Below are 12,717 nucleotides of genomic sequence, written 5' to 3'. Positions count from 1 at the left end.
TAAAAAAATCAACATCTTTAGGTTTTGTCCCAAATTAGTGATTTAGCTTACTAATCAGTAACTTAGAGAATGACTGGATAATCAAGACAGTATCAAAAATAATTCTTCTCCACGGGGGTGTTTGAAGGTGTCCGTCGCCTATGCTAGGTATCTGAAGTTATATCATAGTCAATGGAGAATTAAGGCATAAAAGTAATAAGGAGTTATTCAGTTATTCAGTTAAATACAAGAGTTATTTCAGATACTCTGAGCTATCTTGTCCTGCAGCTGCATCCAGCCTAGTCTCTAGCTGCTGCTCCAGAAAGGTACAGATCATCTGTAACACTGTGACTTATCAGTCAGCCTTATGCACATAGCCTGGATACTCTCTAGCATTTGATATGGCACAAGATAGCAATATTTAAGCAAAAAAATCTCACCCTAGTTGTTTATCCTCAAATGAGATTAATTCCTCTGTAATCTCCATTAATTGCATTGACTAAATCTCCACTGAATATAATGAAAGACAAGATAATTTGCATGCTTGCAGATGCCCACATCCAGACATTCAGTCCCACTGTCTTAATCTCACGATGAATTCTATTTTAGCTGACCATAGTGACATTTAGTTGAAAATACCATAACTTAGCATCAATGACTTCTTGGGTCTGACAAATATTAATTAATATTTGAGGAGCTTTGGTTATCTTTAGGTGGAAAGCATCTGTACTTGTGAAGTATATTTATTATCAAAATTACTATAGCTGATTAAAAGTTTAGGGTCATAAACACTGAAACTTTGAAGTTTTGCTAACCCAGAGAGTAGGAAAGGAGAATTCTATCATAATTAAATTATAGTAGTGGCAAAAAGATATGGAGCAACAGAAAAACAATAGGAAAGAAAAAAGAAAATGAAAAAAAAAGAAAAAATGAAAAGAAAAAATAATGGTTAGGCAAAAACAGGATAATAGGGCCAATAAGCTCTTTGTAGGACCCTGGACAAAGTTCAATTGCATCAATTCTTCATATCCTTGCTCACTTTTTCCACTTTGTCTTCATGAAGGACTAACTTCCTGAAGACAATAAATTAGGCCTCATCATGTTCCCATTAAAGTGAGTAGTAAAACTCCCATTAATTTTAGTAGGTCAAGGGACAACCTCAAGTGTGTGTTATTGAAGACAATCGTTTGTGGATATATTGCAAAAAAAGAGAGAAGTTTCATGAAATCATACTAAACTAGTTTCTGTTATACTTACACTTTTGTTTTCCTTAGAAATTCAGTTGTTCCAAACCATGTTTTGTTTTGTTTTGCTTCCTGCAGTATTAATCGAATTGTTAAATTGTTTGTTTCTAAGTAGAGCAGGCAAATGTTGAAGGAAAGTACTCCAAGATCTGTTTTACTAATATGAACAACCATTTACATATTTTCCTCATTAAAAAATGGTCAGCCAATTGTCAAAGATGCAGCTTGAACAGATATTTCAAGGGCAACTCATAAAATGGGAGAATTTATTAAACTATTTGCATTTTTTTTAAAGTATAAATATAATGGATGTTTGTGGGCTATTTATTATGAAAGGGGAAAAAAGGAGTGTGAGGGATATATTGGGTACTTTCTGTGATAAACAATTTGCTAGTTCCTTTACTGGAATGCGATTTTTCTTGGGTTTGCATAGTGATTTTTTTGACTGTGCTAATAAATGTCCCAAAGTGTAGAAATGACATGAAGTTGGGTATGTTGATACAGAGTTCTTTCTTAGGTAAGAGTCCTGTGTATCTAGTATTGTCACAGCAGTTTGAAAAGACTACCATGCAATGTTTTCACCATATTTATGCTGCATTCTTGTATTGTGTAAAAACTAATTAGTCCAAAGGTTGATGCTGGGCACATTCCAGAGCCAGGATGGATTTATTTCTCTCCTTTGCCTTACGGAAATCTTGGGAAGGAACCTAGGGGAGAAGATGAACTTCTTCAGAATCACTGAAGACTGGCAAAACTAGAAATGGGATACAATACAAATTGAGATGATCTGTTTTGTTCGTGCTTAGGTCATCAGAATTGGAGTAGGGAGCTACCTTTTGCCAGTTTGTAAATAGGAAGAATGGATTTGAGATAAGGGCAAGAATTAGTCACCTGCTTCATAACAAGGAATATGCGACATACCTATTTCCTCAAAGATTAGTTTAACTAATCCCTTTCCATAGTAGAAGGATGTTGCTGATGAATTTGACCTTATCTTCTTCCTGGGAAGTTCATATTGGTTTACTGCAAGACTTATACTTACTAAACTTCTTGTGGACATTTTTTGTCTGAGGATGTGACCACGTTAAATGGGTGTTCTGGGCACCCTTCTGAACCAGACAGACCTAATGACCCATGTGGCCTATTACTAATAACCAGGCTTTTCCATGCTATAGACAAAACCTTTTATCACACATAAAAAACTTCATCAAGCGAAGATATGAGGAAATAACTGGGAATTCACACAGTAATTTTTGTTTATTTTGTCACACAATCTGCAAGTCTGTTTAAACTACACATAGCAGAATTGTGGTTTGAACTCTGTTTTTCCTTTGTGTAGCTGAGCAATGGGAAAAGACATGATACACTTACAAAACAGAAGTACGGAAGTGAGTGGGGAGGGACCCCAACAACTCAAAACTACGCTGTATTATGTAAGCTTGGTATTTTAACTTCTTTTTTTTTTTTTTTAACTTAAAACTATTTTGCAGTGATTGGAATACCTACTACAATATCCTCCATTCCTGAATTTCCTCAGGCATATAACTGCAATCACTCTGTATCCTGTATATACATTCAAACATTACTCTCCCCGGAGATTCCTGTGGGAAATATTATTTTCTCTTTTTACTTCAATCAAAATCATCAGCCATGGCATATCGATTACGGACATAAAAAAATAACTCTCTGCAAACCTAAGTAAGCAGCAAAAAAAGGTGAGAACCATAGGAATATTTTGCTGGTGTGCAGTATTTACTGCTTCATAGGAAGTTCTCAGGAGAAGTAGCTAAAACCTTATGATGAAAGTCCTGAATTTACTTTAGACTGCTCAGCAAGAAAGATTCCCTGCAGAAAGGTAAGGAAATGTATAAAGTAAATTAAATATTAAAGAGTTAGTAAAGAATTATCAAAGCACTGTAAATAAACAATTTCAAATTGAAAACAATTTCAAAAATGTGTGATTTACAGGTTGACTTATCAGTGTATTTAAAAATGTGATTGTGCTTTTATACACAACCCTTAACAATACTGCATTTATTAACTTTATTTCTTCATAACTAGCCTTGGGAAATAATGTGATTGACACAGAAACACTGTTCATCAGATGCTGTAGGACATCTCTAGCTAATGTCTAATCATCTCCACTGGTCAAAAACATGCTGTCACAGCATCATCTGGCTAATAATTAGAAAGGTATCAAACAAAGAAATTCCAGTTCCTCAGAGCAGGCTTTAATTGGTTTTAAATATTCATATGTGAATACGGCTTTCTTCACCTTTATTCCTTGGACTTAGCAGTTAAACTATATCCAATCCAGTCTAAAATTTCAAAGCCAATATTTCCACAACCATTCATTAGCTTCTTCATGAACTTTATGGCCAACGTGAATTTTAGTTGGCTAACTTTTAATAGCATCTTTCTGGCTTGGGTTTGTTGGGGCATTTTTTTTTTCATTTTTAATTTTTAATGAAGAAAGAATCTGGAGAATCTATTATGGATGGACATGGTGGAAGTTATCATGGCAGTGGCAGTGGCAAGAGATGAGTCAACAAAGGGACAAATGCATCTCCCTGCAGGAAAAAGCTTCTGATCCTTGCCTGAGCTACCCAGATTTGGGGGTCTTCGCCTTGCTCTGTTTGAGCTTTGCTAGCAGTGAGTTCAGAAAGGTGAAAATCCACTGCTTGACACATAGCTGATTCCCACAGGATTTAAGGGTCCTCTTTACGTAACACTCCTGTGGAAAAAAATAAAAAACAGCAGAAGACTTGGAGCATGGTAGCAAAAATAGTATTCTTTATTGAAGTCTTTGGTTGTTTTGAATAATTTCTGTAATTCTTCTGGTGTTAGATTATACAGGAACTTTCCACTAGAGGTTTTTTTTGACAGTGAAACACTTTTTGTGTTTTTGGCTTGGACAGTTGCTAGGACACTCCCTAATTCATCTCTTCACTTGGTATTACACCTCATTCTGAGGGGTGAGTGACATGTTTTGTCAGTAAGTTCTTGTGTACCCCAAATCCCAGTAACAGGGAACAATGAATTGTTACAGTCCACAACACTTTCCATTACCTGTCTTTACCTCTGTGTGTAGATACCCCAGTCTGGTTGAAGCAAAACAGCCAAAAATATGTTCTCAGATGAATTTCTGCTATTTAGACATGAATACATATCACTCAGGGGCATTGCACAAGGAAAATACTAAGCGATAGGATTTCAGCCTGTGCTCCCAATACACACCTTTTTCCCTCTTCCTCTTTTGATTCAGTGGAGCACAAATATTTAATTTCTTTATTATAAATTCTCAGCTATTTCCTAAACCAGATTCAGCTACAAAAATCTAGATCTAAGACAAAACCATTGTATAGATACCAACACAGAAAAGGAAAGTTAATAAACTGCATCTCTAGCGGCCCATTACAAACTACCTTGCTTACTAAGGTGATTTACCCTTTCCATGAAGAAAAGGCAAAGCTACATCGTGGGAGAGACAAACAAAGTGAATCGTGTGATCATCCACTTGCATGGGTTACCGACGTGATATAGAATATGTGCAAGCATACTATACTACAAGATAGGAAGGAGTGGTTTCTTAACAATGAAAAATGTGACTGCTTTGCTTTCTTCAGTGAATATATATAAACACCAAGAAGTTCTGTTATTCGTACTCTCCAGATTCCTCAAGAATTTTAGTCTAACCTGGAAATCTCCAATGAAAGTGTTTTTTTCTGTTTGATCTTCTCACATAAGCACAAAACACCGCAAAATCTTTTGCTCTTGTTTTTTAATCACCTCCACTTCAGACTGGAAGCAGGAGAGATTTTGGACAGTGGCAAATATTGGGATAAAAATCTGTTCTTTTACACAGCAAACTTCCAAAAACTTGTAAAAAAATCATGTCCATACATAAGAAAATGAACTACTGTTTCATCCACATGTGTTTTCTACTTGTAATGATTGCAACAAGGTTATAAAGTTAGTTTGTTTTCTAACATTTGTGCAATATCAAGTTAATAATTTGTTTGTACAATCATTTGAGATGATATTTTGACACTCATAGTTAAGTCACTCAGTAAACGCCTTTGGCAGTGATACATTAAATCCTGGTATTAAATTATAATGTCTTCAGAAATAGCAAGGGATGGATCTGGGTGGTTTCTGGGAAGCACTTGATCCAGTACAGTGGGCCATGCAGGTGACTCTCCTGATACCACTACAACTTTGACATAAAACCACTCTTCTGCTAAGGAGGTGAAGTAAACTTTACCCAGAAAGTAGGAGAATTGGCAAGAAATTTCTCAATGAAAGGTAAAGGAATCTTTCTTTATATGTCTGTCCCTCTGAGAGTAACCACAAAACAATATCATGTTGCCCACAGCTTTATTATTAAGCAAAATTTGAAAATACCACAAACAAGACTTGGGGAAAACAAAATAAAGAACCTATGTAAAAATCTCAAAATTCTGATTAAAGAACTTATACTGGCTATTCTGCATAGCTATCTTATGCTCTGCAGGATAGCACAAAGTCATCTTAGTATGAAGTAGGAAGTAGTCCTTAAAATAAAGATATCTACATTGCTGTGAAGCTGGAATCACTAAAATTCAAAGCACATCAAAAAAGCAAGGTTCTAAGTCTTGCAACTAATTACTTATTTATAAGGTTGTATCTTATAAATGGCACTTAGATTTTGGCCCAAAGAAACAAAATTGACTATGAGGAACTGTTTAAGAATATTTTGCTGGATAGCATGTTTGGATTTTTTTTAAGTTATACGTTGACTTTACATTTTCTTTCTCCACCTCTTCAGCTGGCAAGTGTCTTTATGAGTATAACCTTTCCACTGCTAGCCATACGAATTATTTTACATGATTGATTGGTGCAATTCGGCTGTCTAGTGGAGCGGTGGCAGTTCCTTGTGCTGCCAAACAGGAGGGACCTCAGTGCTGAACTCTCACAGCCTGGGATGGCCAACAATGGACCTGCTATGGAGAAGCTGGGCCTGACCTCCGAGGAAGGTGGTGGATGTGTCACTCAAAGAGCAGACCTGCTGACTGTGAGCAGAAAGCAGCTGCTCATGCACCTCTAAGTACTGGATGCAAACTGGTAGTCGCATAAGTCTGTATGTAAAGGAAACAGTGATAAGGTGAGATGTTTTGTGACTATGGAGATGGGCTATTTGGAGCAGACTGGAGGGGAGGATAACCCTGCAATGAGTTAAAAACTCACGGCTTCCCTGTTACATCATTGCATAGAATATCTGTAGATACAAAAACATGTTTTAAAATAATATAGCCTTGAGTTATTATCTTCTAGCCCAATTGCATTACCTTCCCTTGTACCCCAACACTAAAAACAGATCCTTAACATTAAGATCTATTCTGGTTAGGACGTCTCATGAGATGGCTGGGTAGCAAAAGGGTTGGCTTTAAAACAGGCTCAAAAATTATAGCCAAAATGATAATTAAGCCCCCTGAATAAAATACTTGACTGTATGTATCTATGCATTTTATATATTTGTACATAGATACATAAAAGCTAACACTAAAAATATCCAGATTAGAAACTACACCTCCATATTGGTAACTCTTTTCTTCATGCAATGTCTATACGATCATTCATGTTTAGTATCAGTCTTCACCCTGTTATGTAGGTTTTTCCTCTCCTTTGCTATACATTACAATATTCATGTATATAAAATGATGACATACGTTCTTATATGGCATAAGAAACTAAAATAATTCTGAATCTATGTACAAAACCAATATAAATAGCATTACCTTGAAAAAAAAAAAACCAAACATAACCTCTGGTAATTTTGTTTTATATTTCATTTACATGCATTGTTTCAGTGGTTCTTAATTCCACTGGTCTTAATTGTTGTGATTAAAAGTCATTACACAGGCAAATCGGAAGAGGTTCGGTGGTTCTAAACACCAGGCAGACAGTAGCCGCAGTCTTTGACACACCAACCCAATTAAAAATGCAGTCAGGTTGGAGAATTGGAGGTTAAAATAGAAGCAGGATGAGTGGACATGAGTCTTGGAAACGAAACTGTCTGTCTCAAAAAAAGTCACTGGAAATATCTGGAGAATCCATGTAATCTTGATTAAATTCCTTTAAAAAGTGCACATATTGAAAGCAGATTAGAGTTATTAAGGGAACCAGACATTAAATATTTTTGGCTGATAAAATCTCAGAGAAAAAAAATTGTTCCTTTTTTGTGCAGATAACAACAGTAAACTCCCTCCCTAAAAACCGTGCTAAAAATTTCCATATCACAGCTGCCCAGAGTGCATAACAAGGAGAATATTAGTAATGTCCAGATGCACATAAATCTACAGGGATGCCTCTTGCCAACAGCAAAATGAAAGGGATGACAGTGTCAATCACATCCAATAGACTATGTTAATGCTTTTCAAACAGTTCTTTCACACTCAAAAATAGTGCTCATTAATAATGTATGGTCCGGTATGAAGGAGAAGGAATGTTGCCTCCAAAACTGATAGAATTCATTGTTCGTCTCTATACTCGTCTGAACAATAAAGCCCCATTTCTGAAGGACAATTTTTCTTTTGTCTTTAGGACTGTGCTGAAATGATTTCAGACCTATTATACTAATTGGCCCCTTTAGTTTTTGAGCGTGTGCTGCAAATGTTGCACTTGAAGAGCCTTCTCTCCCCCACTGCCTCCATCCCCCCTCCCGCCCTGACTGGCATTTCAGGATTGTATGAGTAACTTACCAAGCTTTTCAGAATTGCTGGGCGGGTGACGGTGCAGAGTTTTTTCTCTGCTCCTCCGCTCTGTTGTTCGAGCAGCTGTCAGGAAGGTGGGCCTGTGGGTTTGCAGATATATTTTGAGACTAACAGATTGTAAGCTCACACATGAGAACAGAAGAAATACTCAGAATCTGAAAAGGTTATCCACCCCTTGGAGACTAATCTCCTAATATACTATTTTTGTCAGAAAGTACCTCAATTGCTTCTCAAACAAGCCCATTATTTTTGCCTCACAAACCATTCAGAGTGATGTTTATAACTGCCTGCTTATAGAAAAAGGTCCTTTTATACCTGTGTGAATTCAAGTTTTATTTACTTTCAGTCACTTCCCTTTGTTCTATCATCTAAAGTGACAGCCTGTATTTGAAACAGTGACTTGTAATGTTCCTGCCACAGAGGACAACCAGACCAGCAAGAGATAAATCAGCACACTTTCCTTCCTTGCCCTTACAGAAGAAACAGCCAGAATAGGGCAGACTATCAAAATCCTTAGCTTTTTGGGCTGCTCACCACAAACAGTCCCTTCAGTTTTGCACCAACTGCAAAAGAGCTTCTTTTCTCACTTCCTAGACTTCCTTTTTTCTTCTCTTTTCCACACACTGATATACACAAATATTTGTGACACCAAGGGTATCGAAAAACCTGAGGGTCCCAGCAACTTCTCCCTACGCAGTAAGAGCAGCAGCAGGAGTTCAGGTTTCACAGCCCCTTGATCTTTCAAGTCAATGTAAAGTTCAGACTTTGAATTTCTTTTTAGATCCATTTGCAGCACTGCCATCAGAATAATGGAGAAGAAATAGCGGTAAATGTTGCAGCCTAGTAGCCCCCAACCTCACAATCTGTTTTCATTTTATAAAGCACAGAATTTATATTCTGATCCCCTTCTGACATCCCTGAGAACTCATAGATCCTACTCTTCCTTTGGCACAGTTAAAATCAATGGCTATTGCTAAGTCAGGTACTGCTGATTTTGAACCATGCTATACCAATCTGCCTACTTGTTTGTTTGCTATATGCTTTTATTTTTTTCTCTAAGGACAAAAGCCTTTTTAAATTTTGAAACTCTTTCAAGCAGACTCTGTTTTTATGAGGTCCACTGCATGAAGTCTCAGGTCAGGGACTGCTTCAGTGTATATATTAAGAAATTCTCCCTTGTATATGTTCTTTTATCTTTTTTATCTTTGTTTCTTTGTCTAATTTATGATAATTTTTGTTACAAATACCTCAAGTAATACATTAGAATATTTTGAGATTATAAGCATAGAAAAAGGACTAGTTAAGGTTAAATGAAAATTAATTTAGAAGATCCAAGTTAGAAAGTAAATATACAGCTCTCCAGAAAGCAATTTCTGAAAATGGACTTTCAAATATGAGAAAATCGTACAATATCTGGTATAGTTGGAAACTACATAATATCATGGTCTTTTGGCTTCAGAGACTCATCCTCAGTGCAAGTTCAAAAGATACAAATGCTAGGCAATCTTATATATCAGTTCCATTTTTGAATGTTTACGAATATTTAAATTAAGTTTCACAGTGATACTTCAAAATTTTCATTTCAAGTATGATTGCAGACAGTATAGTCAGATATATTGCTATATTCCTTATGAACATGAATCTCATAAAAAAATGGGGGCTAGATCCAATAAGGGATTTATACACCACCTAACTCAAGGTGTGTGGTGATGCAGGGGGGAAACAAAAACATTTGATTCCCCGTAGCTATACTGGGCTGAATAAAGCTTTTCAACTGAGAGTAGAAAGAGGTAACACAGAGTAAGAAGACGCTTGAAACCAGTGCAGGGCTACCCATCAGGGAAAGCCAAGCACCAGCGTATGCCTGAAAGTCCTTTTCATTCTGCATCCCAGAAGCCTCAATGCCCTGTTTCAAGACAGATGCCTCCATCATGTCTTCTCCATGTGTCCGGCGGGATGAGGAGCAATGTGAAGGCAAGCTAATGTGGGTGGTCAGTAAGCGAGAGAAACCAATGGAAACAAGCCAAGGAAATGGAACACATCAGCTTCAACCAGGCCTGGCTACTCAGCAAGATTGAAACATTCTAAACAGCAATGTGGTAGGCAGGAAACAACCAGAGTGTCCAGCAGTTACCTCTCCAAAGGAAAGAGACTACAATTTGTTATCGAGAGTTAGTTTTTCTTACCCTGTTTACCTACCTTGTTGGAGTTTTCTTCTTCTCTTATTAAAAAAAATGTGGTTTATTAGCTATGTGATTTGTATGTGCAACTGAAGAGAGTTATCTCACTGATCATCATAATGTTCAGTAAAATTTTTGTGGTTTTCTGTGGTTTTTTGTAGTGATTTTCTTAAACTCAAAACAGATCTTGCTGCTGACAATAAAGTATGGCAGAAGGGTTCTGCAGGCATTACTCTTTGCTAGTATTGCTATATATATATAAAAGTTTTGCTAGTCTTGCTATATAATAGCCCTACAGAAGGTGTCACATAAGTAGGATCAAAATCCAGCATCATCATTAACCTGAGAAGATTTAAACATCAGAACTTTTTTCCCACCTTCCAGAACTGTCCTGACCAGCTGTTTATAGGCTGCTCTTCATGAAGGTACACTTTTTCTCTCCCACCACTCTACAGAAAAATACCGAGTATCCTTGGGTAGTTTCTAATGGAAAAATAGCAAGATACTGTATAATCAATAACTGGGACTTTACTAGGGTAATCAAAGTGTCTTCTGTTTCTGAGACAAGAAAGAAGTCTACAGTGGTTGAGAGAGTAAAACAGTTATGACTTCCCTTCTTTCCAAGAAAATTGTATCTATCAGGGCATTTCATAGAAAACCTCATGATGTAGGTATTGGCTCTGTTCATCTAAGGGAGTCCAAAGGAAAGCCAAGGCAAATTTAGACAGAGAAAAGTTACCATCTGCATCTTGGAGGAACTTTACACTGATCGAGCTTCAGTCACAGTTTGTACTGGCACAAGTCTGGGGATCTCCAGGATTTGTTTAAAATCATGTGAGATGTTTCAGTATCTCATTTCACATAAGGTCCTTTCAGATTCAGTCCAAATTCTGTAGCTTCAGTTAGTCAGCATTTGAAATTCAATTACCCAGCCCCAGTCTCATTCACAGGGTCTCATATTAAAAAAAAAAAAAAAAAAAAGCTAAAAAAAGGCCAAAAAACCCACTCCACAAGAATAGTATTTTTGAGGTTTTACTATAAATTTTCTGTCATTGATTATTATGTGAAATATTACTGACTTTCAGCTATCACCAGCAGCATCTTTAAGGATTTAGAGACTGGATTCTGATATGCCTTTGGTGAAATTTTTGTTCAGGCAACATGACCTCTGTTATGCTTTTCTTATTTTTCCCCTATCTGAGTATTTACAGTATACTGGATTTACAGGGTATGAGTCAAAATCAGAGTTCTTAACCAGCTTATTGAAGTTGTCTGAGACAAGTGCACCAATCCAAGGACTTGGCATAATTAAATACTACCAGGGGAAAAAAAAAAATCACAACATAACCTTGCTTCCACATTTAGGTCCTCTCCCTCAATCCTTGTTTATACTAGAATAGGACTTCAAGGCCCCTTTGTCTTCTATCTCATTCATCCCAAATATTCTAGGATAATACCACTTACTGTCTTCCCTCCTTAGGCAAGTGTCTCACTTGCAGGTTATACTAGGCCCATCTGCCTGCAATGAACTCAAGGATGCTGTCGTGGTTTAACCCCAGCCGGTAACTAAGCACCACACAGCTGCTCACTCACTTCTCCCCACACCCAGTAGGATGAGGGGAGAGAATCGAGAAAAAAAGTAAAACTCGTGGGTTGAGATAAGAACAGTTTAATAGAACAGAAAGGAAGAAACTAATAATTATAATAAGAATAATAAAATGACAATGATAATTAAAGGTTTGGAATATACAAAACAAGTGATGCACAATGCAATTGCTCACCACTTGCCGACCAATGCCCAGCTAGTTCCCAAGCAGCAATCCTCCCAGGCCAACTCCCCCCAGTTTATATACTGGGCATGACATCCCATGGTATGGAATACCCTTTTGGCCAGTTTGGGTCAGCTGCCCTGGCTGTGTCCTGTCCCAACTTCTTGCGCCCCTCCATGCCTGGCTGGGCATGAGAAGCTGAAAAATCCTTGACTTAGTCTAAACACTACCTAGCAACAACTGAAAACATCAGTGTGTTATCAACATTCTTCTCATACTGAATCCAAACCATAGCCCTATACTAGCTACTAGAAAGAAAATTAACTCTATCCCAGCTGAAACCATGACAGATGCAAAGCTCCAAAATATAGTGAGTTTTGTAGGAAGTTGCCAATGACAGGAAATGTCTTATTTTATAGTTCATTCTGGGAAGATCTTCTGATAACCTCTCCATATTTGCAGGAATTTGGGAATGAGATGGTCTCTTTGCCAGGCATATGTCCTGTCTTCCTGGAAATCAAGGACAGCTGGTCATTACAGAACTACCACAGAAGATGGATGCCCAGCCTCCACTGAAAATTTTTGGAGGAGGTAAAAAAGCTGTATATCCAGAACACACTGACAGTAGGTGACAAGGCATATAATGGTACAAGAGGAATATAATGGTAAAAACTTCAAGGCTGGTAAATTTCATCAGAATTTTCCTAGGTGTTTTTATGTTCTGATTGATTCTTCATTCTGGAATAGGTTTGATCCTTAAGCATCACTGTCTTTGTATGTATTTCAATAGTTA

General features: G+C 37.1%; 1 long non-coding RNA gene across 1 annotated transcript; it reads right to left on the bottom strand.

Annotated features, from left to right (window-relative positions):
- Positions 1 to 3,994: 3,994 nt before the first annotated feature.
- LOC138689615 (uncharacterized) lies at positions 3,995 to 9,949 on the bottom strand. The gene is made up of 3 exons (XR_011328535.1): positions 9,809 to 9,949; positions 7,964 to 8,055; positions 3,995 to 4,191 (listed from the first exon to the last, which is right to left on the bottom strand). It is a non-coding gene; the product is annotated as an uncharacterized lncRNA (long non-coding RNA).
- Between the last annotated feature and the right edge of the window lie 2,768 nt (positions 9,950 to 12,717).

The sequence above is a fragment of the Haliaeetus albicilla genome, chromosome 17 (genome assembly GCF_947461875.1).
Source record: "Haliaeetus albicilla chromosome 17, bHalAlb1.1, whole genome shotgun sequence".
Classification (NCBI taxonomy): Eukaryota; Metazoa; Chordata; class Aves; order Accipitriformes; family Accipitridae; genus Haliaeetus; species Haliaeetus albicilla.
Note: the sequence above shows the minus strand (reverse complement) of the source record. Positions and strands in the feature narration are given on the sequence as shown.